General features: G+C 42.3%; 1 protein-coding gene and 1 pseudogene across 1 annotated transcript in view; one reads left to right on the top strand and one right to left on the bottom strand.

Annotated features, from left to right (window-relative positions):
• CPNE4 (copine 4) overlaps positions 1–12,518 on the bottom strand; it is a 690,441-nt gene that overhangs the window by 68,355 nt on the left and 609,568 nt on the right. The gene's annotated exons all lie outside the window — the stretch shown is intronic.
• LOC102287373 (glycine cleavage system H protein, mitochondrial pseudogene) lies at positions 9,079–10,103 on the top strand (annotated as a pseudogene).

The raw sequence follows: 12,518 nt of genomic DNA, 5'->3' as shown, positions 1-12,518 counted from the left end.
GGGACACTATTATTGTCATCTGCACTTTACAGATAAGGAAGCTTAGACACAGAGAGAGGAATGATCTACTGTTATGGAATATTTTGGTGTTTAAACTACAACTGGCTTTGAGATCCAAGTTCTTGGGATCTGAATGTGATTCATTTCCTGGAAGGCCAGGACGAGCTAGCTATCCAAACTGTGTTTATGAAACTACATAACTGTAGCTCATCACTGCAGAGTCCTTATAGTAAATGGAATCTATTCTTCTTCCCTTGCTTTTTTACATATGTTTAACATTGTAACCTGTCATTTGTCCAGGTAAAGTAGGGTTCACGGCTGACTTTCTCTAGGCTCTTTGATTATACCATCCCCAAAGCTTCCAGTGCAATCTGTTTATATCTGCTTTGACGTGTCTCTGGCTACCTGATCACCACTGGTCTATATCCATGACTTGAAGGAAACTTCTGAGTATTGAGCTTTCTATCAGAGTTTAGCTCAGTTCTTGGTCACAAGCAAGAACTCAGATAAATCTGTGATGAGTTCATGAAAAAGGTCTTTCTCCTTAAGTTAAGTGGAGGGCAGTTCTCAAATCGGTCCAGTTGCCGTACTGCAAAGGGAAGGTATCATAATCAACCGGTTAATTTTTATTAAAATAGATGATTAAACCAGGTAATATGTTTTGAAATAGTTATTTATTTTGGCTATGCTGAATCTTTGCTGTTATGCGCAGTCTTTCTTTAGTTATGGGGAGTGGGGGCTACTCTCTAGTTGTGGTGGGCAGAGTATTGTGGTGGCTTTGGTAGTTGTGGCATGTGGGCTGTAGAGTGTGGGCTCAGTAGTCGTGGCACAGGTTTAGTTGCCCCGAGGCAAGTGGGATCTTCCCAGACCAGACATCAAACTTGTGTCCCCTGCATTGCCAGGATTCTTAACCACTGGACCAGCAGGGAAGTCCTTTATTCCTTTTGCAACTTTCTGTTCCAAAGTCTGAGATGATCATATTAAAGTTATAAAATTACTAATTATCTGATTAATGTAACACTACTGCCTTTATTGTCTTTTGCAAGGTATCTTTACACCCCTTGAACAATTGAAATTCAATTATTAATTTCTCATGGTGATCCTCACAAGAGCATCATGAGATGGCAGGTCCGTGTTCACAGGTGATGTTGCTAAAATGCAATAAAGCAACTGCTGCTGCTGCTAAGTCACTTCAGTCGTGTCCGACTCTGTGTGACCCCATAGACGGCAGCCCACCAGGCTCCCCTATCCCTGGTATTCTCCAGGCAAGAACACTGGAGTGGGTTGCCATTTCCTTCTCCAATGCATGAAAGTGAAAAGTGAAAGTGAAGTCGTTCAGTTGTGTCCTACTCTTAGCGACCCCATGGACTGCAGCCCACCAGGCTCCTCCATCCATGGATTTTCCATGCAAGAGTACTGGAGTGGGGTGCCATTGCCTTCTCCGAATAAAGCAACTAAAAGTGGCTTATTCCCAAGAATCGAATTAGCCTGTGGACCTGGGTTTATTTCCCCATACCCAGGGCCCTTTTCATTACACTACATAGCTTCATAATATACTCATGCCAGGTGCAATTTCAATGGCAGGCTTTTCTTCTTCCTTTTGTCTTTATTTCTTTCTTAATTTTTAAAAAAATTTATTTTAATTGGAGGCTAATTACTTTAAAATATTGTAGTGCTCTTTGCCATACATTGACATGAATCTGCCATGGGTGTACATGTGTTCCCCATCCTGAACCCCTCTCCTACCTCCCTCCCCATCCCATTCCTCTGGTTCATCCCAGTGCACCAGCCCTGAGCACCCTGTCTCATGCATTGAACTTGGACTGGGGATCTGTTTCACATATGATAATATACATGTTTCAATGCTATTCTCTCAGATCATCCCACCCTCGCCTTCTCCCACACAGTCCAAAAGTCTGTTCTATACATCTGTGTCTCTTTTGCTGTCTCGCATATAGGGTTATTGGTACCATCTTTCTAAATTCCATATATATGTGTTAGTATACTGTACTGGTGTTTTTCTTTCTGACTTACTTCACTCTGCATAATAGGTTCCAGTTTCATCCACATCATTAGAACTGATTCAAATGTGTTCTTTTTAATGGCTGAGTAATATTCCATTGTGTATATGTACTATAGCTTTCTTATCCATTCATCTGCTGATGGACATCTAGGTTGCTTCCATGTCCTGGCTATTATAAACAGTGCTGCGATGAACACTGGGGTACACGTGTGTCTTTCCCTTCTGGTTTCCTCAGTATGTATGCCCAGCAGTGGGATTACTGGATCATATGGTAGTTCTATTTCCAGTTTTTAAAGGAATCTCCACGCTGTTTTCCATAGTAGCTGTACTAGTTTGCATTTCCACCAACAGTGTAAGAGGGTTCCCTTTTCTCCACACCCTCTCCAGCATTTATTGTTTGTAGATTTTTGGATAGCAGCTGTTCTGACTGGCATGAGATGATACCTCATTGTGGTTTTGATTTGCATTTCTCTGATAATGAGAGATATTGAGCATCTTTTCATGTGTTTGTTAGCCAACTGTATATCTTCTTTGGAGAAATGTCTGTTTAGTTCTTGGGCCCATTTTTTATGATTGGGTCATTTATTTTTCTGGAATTGAGCTGCAGGAGTTGCTTGTATATTTTTGAGATTAATTTTTGTCAGTTGCTTCATTTGCTATTATTTTCTCCCATTCTGAAGACTGTCTTTTCATGTCACTTGGTCATGATGTATGATCATTTTAATATGTTGTTGGATTCTGTTTGCTAGAATTTTGTTAAGGATTTTTGCATCTATGTTCATCAGTGATATTGGCTTATAGTTTTCTTTCTTTCTATCATTTTTTTTTTTTTTGTGTGTGTGGCATCTTTGTCTGGTTTTGGTATTAGGGTGATGGTGACCTCATAAAATGAGTTTGGAAGCTTACCTTCCTCTGCAGTTTTCTGGAAGAGTTTGAGTAAGACAGGTGTTAGCTCTTCTCTAAGTTCTTTCTTTCTTTTTTCTTTTTTTAATAACCAACTAAATCATGGACATCTGACCTCTCCCAGGGAAGAGTATACTTATGTACATTCTTAATGTTCTCTTTGGTAATAAGCACTCTAAAATTGCCCAGAATAATTAATCCAGTCAGAGCCTTACTGAGCTCATTTAAAGGTAGAATTTTAAATTGAGACCATCAAAATTAAATGCTAACAGAATCAGTAATGTAGGAATCAGACTGTGTTCTCATATTACTTAGTCCAGACCAATTTCCTAACTTCAGCTTTTTGGAAATCAGTCAATGCTCTGTCATTTTAAGGAGAGAAGGCAATGGCACCCTACTCCAATACTCTTGCCTGGAGAATCCCATGGGCGGAGGAGCCTGGTGGGCTACAGCCCATGGGGTCGCGAAGAGTTGGACACAACTGAGCGACTTCACTTTCACTTTTCACTTTCATGCATTGGAGAAGGAAATGGCAACCCACTCCAGTGTTCTTGCCTGGAGAATCCCAGGGACAGGGGGAGCCTAGTGGGCTGCCATCTATGGGGTCACACAAAGTTGGACACAACTGAAGTGACTCAGCAGTAGCAGGCAAATATACACAACTGTATTTCAGGATAGTATGATTAAGGATTTGGGAGAATTTCATTCATAGTTTAGTACTTGGAATGGCTTCTTTTTTGTTAAAATTCAATGATAATCCTTAACACAAAATTTGTTTAATAATTTATACAGGACTATAAACATCTACAAAAAAAAGAGTATTAAATACCTATTTGTTTATTTGGTGGTTGTGACTTGGGGACAGGCAGACCTTGGTGAGGGTGTCCATGAGAACACTCCTTTGATTATTTTATCATTACTTGATTGTTTTCACTCACTTCAGACTTGGCAGTAACCTTCTAACATCAACTCAGCTACTAGGATGGGAGTTAAATGTAGTTTCTCCATTTGTAATTGAGAACACTCTGATTTGGATCTCTGAGTTTGGCAGGATGGGCTGCATAGGGAGTTTAGACAGAAATCTTCCCAGTAGAGCAGGAATGAAGCCTAACTCTGGGAGATGGACACATGCAGCATCTGGATGGAGGAAAGAGTCTCTCAAATGAACATAATGTAGCAATAACCACAGAAATGCAGGCAGGGCTGGGGCCTCAACCATCTGCATCTCTGGGAGTCACCTTTGCTGGGCTAGTGGGCAGGACTAGTGGACGTCTGTCTGTCTGAGAGCCTGAGTATCTTCTGGGGACTCGACCTAAGGGGAAGAGAGAGTAAGACAACAAGATGGGCCCAGGAACAAAGAACTGCATTTTCAAGGAGTGGGCAAGGCTGCACAGAATCTGGTGACCATTGCTCAGAATTTTCCATAAGTTTAACCCCAATAGATTCATGTCTGAGTTCGAGGGAGGGAGTTGTAAGTAGAAAGGTAGCCCGACAGAGCAGTTTTCACAATATAGCAGGGTCATATGTAGATCAGGAGAAGAGAGGGAGTTAGATGCACTAAGAAGCCCAGATTTGAGGATGCTGAGGGCTCAGTGTATCTCCATGCAGGGGATGTGCTGCTGGGGGCTGAGGGCAGGGGGATGGCAGGGCAGCCACAGCAGGGTGGTCTGGCAGCTTAGAGAGCACAGTCTGGGTCTCCACACACTCAGGCACCTAGGTACCAAGGCAGAAGCAGCAGCAGTGGAGAGAAAATGTTGCTGAAATCTTAGGTATCCATGGAAGATGACACCCTTTGATCTGGGGGCTAATACTTTCCATGAGCTTCTGATAGGGTGAGAGTGGGGAAGGGCCCTCAGTGGGCTTCAGGGGAGGCAGAAGCAGGAGGTGATGCACAGGAAGAGGGTCAGGGCATGGCCCAAGCCAGAGGTAGCGGAAATGACATGTGGGTGAACAAATGCAAGAACAAGCTTGAAAAATTCAAGAAATAGTTGAAGGGTGACCTTTAAAGGGAAGGGAGGTCAGAGGTCCTGCTTTAGTTGATGGAGCAAGACAAAGAAAAATGTAGTCTACCACCAGTCTTTATTTTCAAATCCATACTAAATATTGGATATATCAACTTGTCTTAACTCAGGTGCAGACCCTTACATGAGTCTGTGCACAGTCATCCACCAATCCACCACCTGTTTTCCCTGCCCAGCCTGCTGACTCCACCTCAAGAGGAAACACAGAGTGTCTGGGACATGCAGTCCAGCAGCAGTGGGGAGGTGCGCTGTGTCCAGCCTGGGGGTACACCACCTTCCTTGTCAGTGCCCTGTGTCCAGACTGGTGGGACTCCCTCTAATCATGAAACCAAGCTCAGGTACTCCGTGGGAGAAGCAGCCCAAAGCACAAGTTTCCCTTCAGACTTGGGTCAGAGCCATGTACCTCAATCTGCTCCTTATGTCTTGATCTTCAGGTTCCAGACTCCACTGCTGTTGACTTCATTGCTTTTTCTTCTAAATATGCTCTTGATTTATATTTTGCATTTGCTTCACTACCTTTTCACAAATGCGGCACAGCTTCCTTTTCTAAAATTACAGAGTTGTTGGTTAAAAACGTAAGTGCCTCCAAGGGAGGAAATACCTTGACCTTGGGAGGAATTTGCTAGTGGAGTCATTCAGAATTTGATTCAAATCTCCTCTCTTTCCCTGGACAGCTGTGTAATCATCCCCAGCTCATGCTGTCTCCCTCCGCCCCCCATCAGTTTATTCATCTCTAAGGTAGGGATGATAACTCCTCTCCACTCACTAGGTTGTTGTGAGGACTTGTTAGACATTTACATGTTATTTATTTATCACCTACCATGGACTAGTAATCACGCTGGCAATGGGGAAAAGAAATGAGGGACTTAGCTCCTGTTCTCAAGATGCTGATGATGTGGCACAGGAGATGGATGTTCAAATAGAGCAGAAATGGCAAAACTGGAGGGTTGCATCAAGGGTTGTCTGGGAGTCTTCACTAAGGACAGTCAAGTCAGACAGCAAATGAGAAAAGAGCCCCCAGAGAACAGCATATGGAAGCATGAGGGGTCTTGATCTCACCCACACAGAAAGACAAATAACTAAAATCAGACCTTTCCATGAGGTAGGGACAGATAGAGCAGGGGACCATCTACCTGAAGGGACCACTGGAGGATGCAGGGGTACTTTCTTCTTTCTCTTGTTTACACTCAAGCCTTAATGCAACAGGAATGCAATCTAATTGAGTCTCTCCTCTCCCCTCAAATTATGTGTCCGAGCAAAAGGACAAGCCTATCAGAGCACGTCTCTGCAGGACCTTGTACTATGCTATGATGAATGCCCCAGGATGTGGGTCCTGTTGTGGCCTGTGATGCTAGTATCTGTGAGATATTGGGCAGGTCATTTCATCTCTCTGGGTTTCAGTCCTCATTGTCAGAATGACTATCTTGCACTGGAGGAAGAGTGATATAATTTTTATGTGTATGGTTTTAATATGTCTCAGTCAGTTCAGTTCAGTTGCTCAGTCATGTCCAACTCTTTGTGACCCCATGGACTGCAGTGTGCCAGGCTTCCCTGTCAATCACTAACTCCCAGAGTTTACTCAAACTCATGTCCATTGAGTCGGTGATGCCATCCAACCACCTCATCCTCTGTTGTCCCCTTCTCCTCCTGCCTTCAATCTTTCCCAGCATCAGGGTCTTTTCCAAGGAGTCAGTTCTTCGCATCAGGCAGCCAAAGTATTGGAGTTTCAGCTTCAGCATCAGTCCTTCCAATGAATAGTCAGGACTGACTTCCTTTAGGATGGACTGGTTGGATCTCCTTGCAGTCTAAGGGACTCTCAAGAGTCTTCTCCAACACTACAGTTCAAAAGCATCAGTTCTTCAGTGCTCAGCTTTCTTTGTAGTCCAACTATCATATCTGTAAATGACTACTGGAAAAACCATAGCTTTGACTAGATGGACCTGTGTTGGCAAAGTAATGTCTCTGCTTTTTAATATGCTATTTAGTTTGGTCATAGCTTTTCTTCCAAGGAGCAAGTGTCTTTTTATTTCATGGCAGTCATCATCTGCAGTGATTTTGGAGTCCAAGAAAATAAAGTCTTTCACTGTTTCCATTGTTTCCCCATCTATTTGCCATGAAGTGATGGGACTGGATACCATGATCTTAGTTTTCTGAATGTTGAGCTTTAAGCCAGCTTTTTCACTCTCTTCTTTCAGTTTCATCAAGAGGCTCTTTAGTTCTTCTTCTTTCTGCCATAAAGGTGATGTCATCTGCGTATCTGAGGTTATTGATACTTCTCCCGGCAATCTTGATTCTAGCCTGTGCTCCATCCAGCCCAGCATTTTGCATGATGTAGTCTGCATATAATTTAAATAAGCAGGGTGACCATAAACAGCCTTGATGTACTCCTTTCCTGATTTGAAACCAGTCTGTTGTTCCATGTACAGTTCTAACTTGCTTCCTGACCTGCAACAGTCAAGAGTCAACTCTTTGATATGTCTAAGGAGAGCTTATTAATTTTCAGATTCCTGGGATTTACCTTCAGAGATTCTGATTCGGTTTTCTGGAGGAGGGTCCCAAGAACTTGATTTAGAAGCAAGCAACTTGTCAGTTTGGATGTATGTAGTCTCTGGACACATTGAGAAACACTGGACAGAAAATTCAGGAGTCCATGGCTTGTGACAATGGTGGCAATAATTACAATTATATCCTTATAAAAGACCCTGATACTGGGAGAGATTGAAGGCAGAAAGATAAGAGGATGACAGAGGATAAGATGGTTGGATGGCATCATGGATTTAATGGACATGAACTTGGGCAAACTCCAGGATATGGTGAGGGACAGGGAAGCCTGGCATGCTGCAGTCCATGGGGTTGCAAGAAGTCAGACACAACTTGATGACTGAACAACAACATTCTGGCTTACACTCTGTGTTCTTCAAATCAATAAGAAACTTGATCACAGATGGAAAACAATATCCAAGGGCCATCCTTATTCCTTAATGGTCATTCAGTGTAGCACCACTCTAAATAGGCAGCAAAAAATCCTGAAATATTACACTCACGAGAGCTGGACTGAGAGATGCCCAGGAGGAAGGGTGATGCACCTGTCTGCTTTATCTCGCTGGTGCATACATCTCGTCTCTTCTGGACTGCAGCCAAGCCTGGAGGCATTCCATAGTGAGGTGTGTCAGCCTTGGATGCTTTCACTGGAAATGTATGACTTTGGGAGATTCGATTAGTTCAGATAAACTTCAGGGGCCTCCAATGCTTGTCCAAACCATTTTAACTTCACACCTCACTAGTCTTTAGGAAGATTGAAAGCCCTAGAGTTGTGTGGGTGGAGTGAAGAGGCCAGCTTTGATAGCAACTTATGCCCCAAGCTTTTGTCAGGAGCTCCAACTCCATGACTGGTTACTTTGTGTTGCCTCAACCTGTTCTATACTTCTACCGAATTTACAGGTATTATATCTGTCTGAGAAGCTGATATTCAATCAGAGGACTGATGAGTAGTTGAACTCAGGAAACTTCCTTGGGTGAACTGCAAATGTGAATATAACCCCTACTCAAAGCACAGATATTTGATAATACCAGACAGTCCAATGGGCTGTTGTAGTATGATGCATACTCTTCTGAACATCTATTGAAGCACTTCTGTCCTCAAGGAATTCTGAAGTTGCAAGTGTCTCTCCTTTCTCTCTTTGGTCCCTCTGCCTCTTTTATCTATATCTCCATCCTCTATGTATTTCCTGAAACCTATGTTGGATGAGTTTGATGTATTCTATAATAGGGGGCAGAAAAAGTGAAAAAATAGGTTTTATTTTTCCTATCTGATGGTTTCCTTTCATTCATTATCAAACCTTTTTTGACTACTTCCAATGTGTCAGGAAATGAACTAGATGTAGTCCATGGAGCAACACACGGGGCAGATAGATGAACTGATCTCTACCTATATAAAGCTCACAGTCTAGCATGGAAGGAACCATGCTAAATGTCCATCAACAGATGAATGGATAAAAAAAGTGTGGTACATTTTTTCAATGGAATATTACTCAGCCATAAAAAGGAACAAAATTGGATCATTTGTAGCGATGCGGATGAATCTAGAGTCTGTTGTACAGAGTGAAGTAAGACAGAGAAAAATAGGCACCCGTGCGAACATGGCGCTGGGCGCGGTGCGGAGCGTGTGGGCCGCGGTCGGCGGCCTGTGCGCCATCTCGGCACCCAGCGCGCCCTGCTCGCCGCGGCCCTCGGGACTGCGAGCGGGTGCAGTCCGGGAGCTGCGCACCGGCCCTGCTCTGCTGTCGGTGCGGAAATTCACAGAAAAGCACGAATGGGTAACAACAGAAAATGGTGTCGGAACAGTGGGAATCAGCAATTTTGCACAGGAAGCTTTGGGAGATGTTGTTTACTGTAGTCTGCCTGAAGTTGGGACAAAGTTGAACAAACAAGAGGAGTTTGGTGCTTTGGAAAGTGTGAAAGCTGCTAGTGAACTCTATTCTCCTCTATCAGGAGAAGTAACTGAAATTAATAAAGCTCTAGCAGAAAATCCAGGACTTGTCAACAAGTCTTGTTACGAAGATGGTTGGCTGATCAAGATGACATTCAGTAACCCTTCAGAACTAGATGAACTAATGAGTGAAGAAGCATATGAGAAATACATAAAATCTATTGAGGAGTGAAACTGGAACCCCTAAATAAACTACTTTGAAACAACTTAATCTAGCATAGTTGTCTTAAATTAGTGGTAGATAGATATTCAGAAAGCATCTTTTAGCAAAAGAAACTACTTTTAACAATGTTTCCTGAAGAAAATACCCCTTAACTTTCTAATGACTTCAGATAAACACTGCATCTTTTTCCACAGCATCCTGTGATTTTTAGGCTAGGCTCCAGTTATAATATTCAGAATTCCTGAAATTATCTCTGGTAAAACTAATTACAAAAATTATGTAATTCAAGGATAACATGGTTATCTTAAACCTTATATGACTTGTAACTTGCTTACAGCTATCTTTGGATTTGGGTCAAAATTATCTTTCCACTAGAAATAACTGCCAGTGGAGAAAAGTTTGTTAGTTGTATAGTGTCCAGTGAAGAATATTACTATCTTAATTTTGCAATACACTGTGTTTGCTGGTGCTATTTTTATACAGTGAAGCAACAGCCTTGCAGGAGAATAAACAATAAAAAAAAAAGACAGAGAAAAATAAATATCATATATATGAAGAAAAATGGTCCAGATGAACCTATTTTCAGGACAGGAATAGAGACACAGATATAGAGAACAGACGAGTGAACACAGGGCTGGATGGAGAGGGTGGGACAAATTGAGAGAGTAACATTGACCTATATACACTATCGTGTGATAGTGTATAGAGAGCTAGTGGGAAGCTGCTGTATCACACAAGGAGCTCAGTTCAGTGCTCTGTAGTGATCTAGAGGAGTGGGATGAAGGGAGTGGGAGGAAGAGTGAAGAGGGAGGGGATATATGTATACATATAGCTGATTCACTTCATTGTACAGTAGCAGCCAACACTATATTGTAAAAAAAAAAAATTACACTCCAATTAAAAAAAAAAACTCACAGTCCAGTGGTAAAGCAGACATTAATCACATATAGAAAAAAAAATGTAAAATTAAAGTGGGTACATCATTGGGTCTCAGTAAGAGTTGGTTAGATAAATGAATGAGTAATGACACCAACATGCAAATGAGATCATTTATTTAAGGACCTTGGAGAACTTCACAAATGCTAATTCACTCCAAACATTTTGGAGGATCAGTGGGATCTGGTACAAAACCACTTTCATTTAGAATTCAGATTAGGTACATAACCCATAGCCTCAACTTGAACCTCAGAGTTTCAAGACAGAAAAGCCATCCTAGGACTCCAGGGTCAGATATAGTATCCACAATATGTTCTGTGTTAGATTCTTTACCCCTGTTCAAAAAGCCCAGATTGTAGTTGCATGATGAGCCTTGAGTAAATGCCCTCTGTGCAATGTAGGTCCTGCAGGTCAGAGGTTACACCTCCCCCATTTCCTTGTAAAGTACCCTCTATGCTAAGTCGCTTCAGAGTTGTGTCTGACTCTGTGCAACCCCACAGACGGCAGCTGGATACATGCTTATTGCCCTGTTAGTTTATCTCTTTTTTAATACAATTGGTGTTTGAGTTATTTCTAAGCACCAGGCGCTCACTGGCCAAGTCCTCTAAGTACATCTCATTTAATCCTCATAACAAACCTGTTAGGCAAGAGTTGATAACAATATTTTGAAGAAAACTAAAGCCCAGTGACATAAGGTAATTTTCCAGAGGTCACTCAGCTAGAAAGTGATAAAGTTGAGATTTGAACCCTGGTCTCTTGAGAAAGAGCCCCTGCTTTTCCATATACCACACTGCATTTTTACTCATCATTAAATGGATATTTATTATCTGTTGTGTTTTCTGTAACTTTCTGGAGACATTACAATTGACACAGGATGCCATTTCACTATTTTTATGAAGTCTATCCACCTCAGCATTTATCAAATCCCAGAGAATCCTGTAGAATTCTTTAGCTGCAGGCAAGTCTGAGATGTAAACTATTCTAAATAGGGGAATGACATAATCAGACTAGCAGTGCAGAGAGATTACTGTGACTGCCAAGTGGAGTAAGAATAAAAGGGGTGGGGATAGAAGTCCAGAGATGGCCTGCAGTAAATGTATGGCATGGGAACAGAGGTATTACAGAAGTGGCAGCTATGGGTCTCAATCTCTAAGTAGAGGTTGGGGTTGAGCAAGAAGAAAAAGAAGAAATTGCTATTACATGCAAGCTGCTGGTCTGAGTGATTCAATGTACCATTCAGCTGGATGCCAATCACTGGCAGGCGCAAGGGGTGGTTTAGTATTTGGCTAGGTTGAACGTTGACTCCCACGTTCCTGACCTCTAATAAACACCATGAATCTCTGTGCTCAAGATAGGTAATCATTGTTTTTTCTAGAAAAATGCCTGTGTCTCTATTTCTAAATGAGCCATGCTGCTCATGGTTTATTGATTGCTCTAATTTAATGCCCGGAGGCAATATCCTATTGGTCCCTGAGGAGGAAAAGGCACTTGAAAACCAGAAAAGAACAGATGACTCCATTCATATGGCTTAATCAGTCTGGAAACCACAAGCTGGCAGCATGGGGCTCACTGACAGCCAGGAGGGAGTCTTGGCTCAGCCAGGCAACTTCATTACTGTGTGTTTCCCACATAAGCTCATTTACTCACTTCTCTTGTTTAATTATTGCATTTGGAACCATCACAGTGAAGTGAAAGTCACTCAGTCGTGTCCGACTGTTTGTGACCCCAGGGACTATACAGTCCATGGGATTCTCCAGGCCAGAATACTGGAGTGGGTAGCCCTTCCTTTCTCCAGGGAATCTTCCCAGCACAGGAATTAAACTCAGGGCTCCCACATTGCAGATGAATTCTTTACCAGCTGAGCCATGAGGGAAGCCCTTGGGATCATCATAGGTGTTCAAAATTTGGAGGTTTTAAAACAAGGGGACAAAATTTAGACCCTAAAATCATGGAGAAGGGAGCTGTTCCTAACCAATCCCAAGA

This window comes from Bos mutus, chromosome 1, assembly GCF_027580195.1.
Source record: "Bos mutus isolate GX-2022 chromosome 1, NWIPB_WYAK_1.1, whole genome shotgun sequence".
Lineage (NCBI taxonomy): Eukaryota > Metazoa > Chordata > Mammalia > Artiodactyla > Bovidae > Bos > Bos mutus.
The sequence above is the reverse complement of the archived record's forward strand: the minus strand, read 5'-3'. Positions and strand labels throughout refer to the sequence as shown.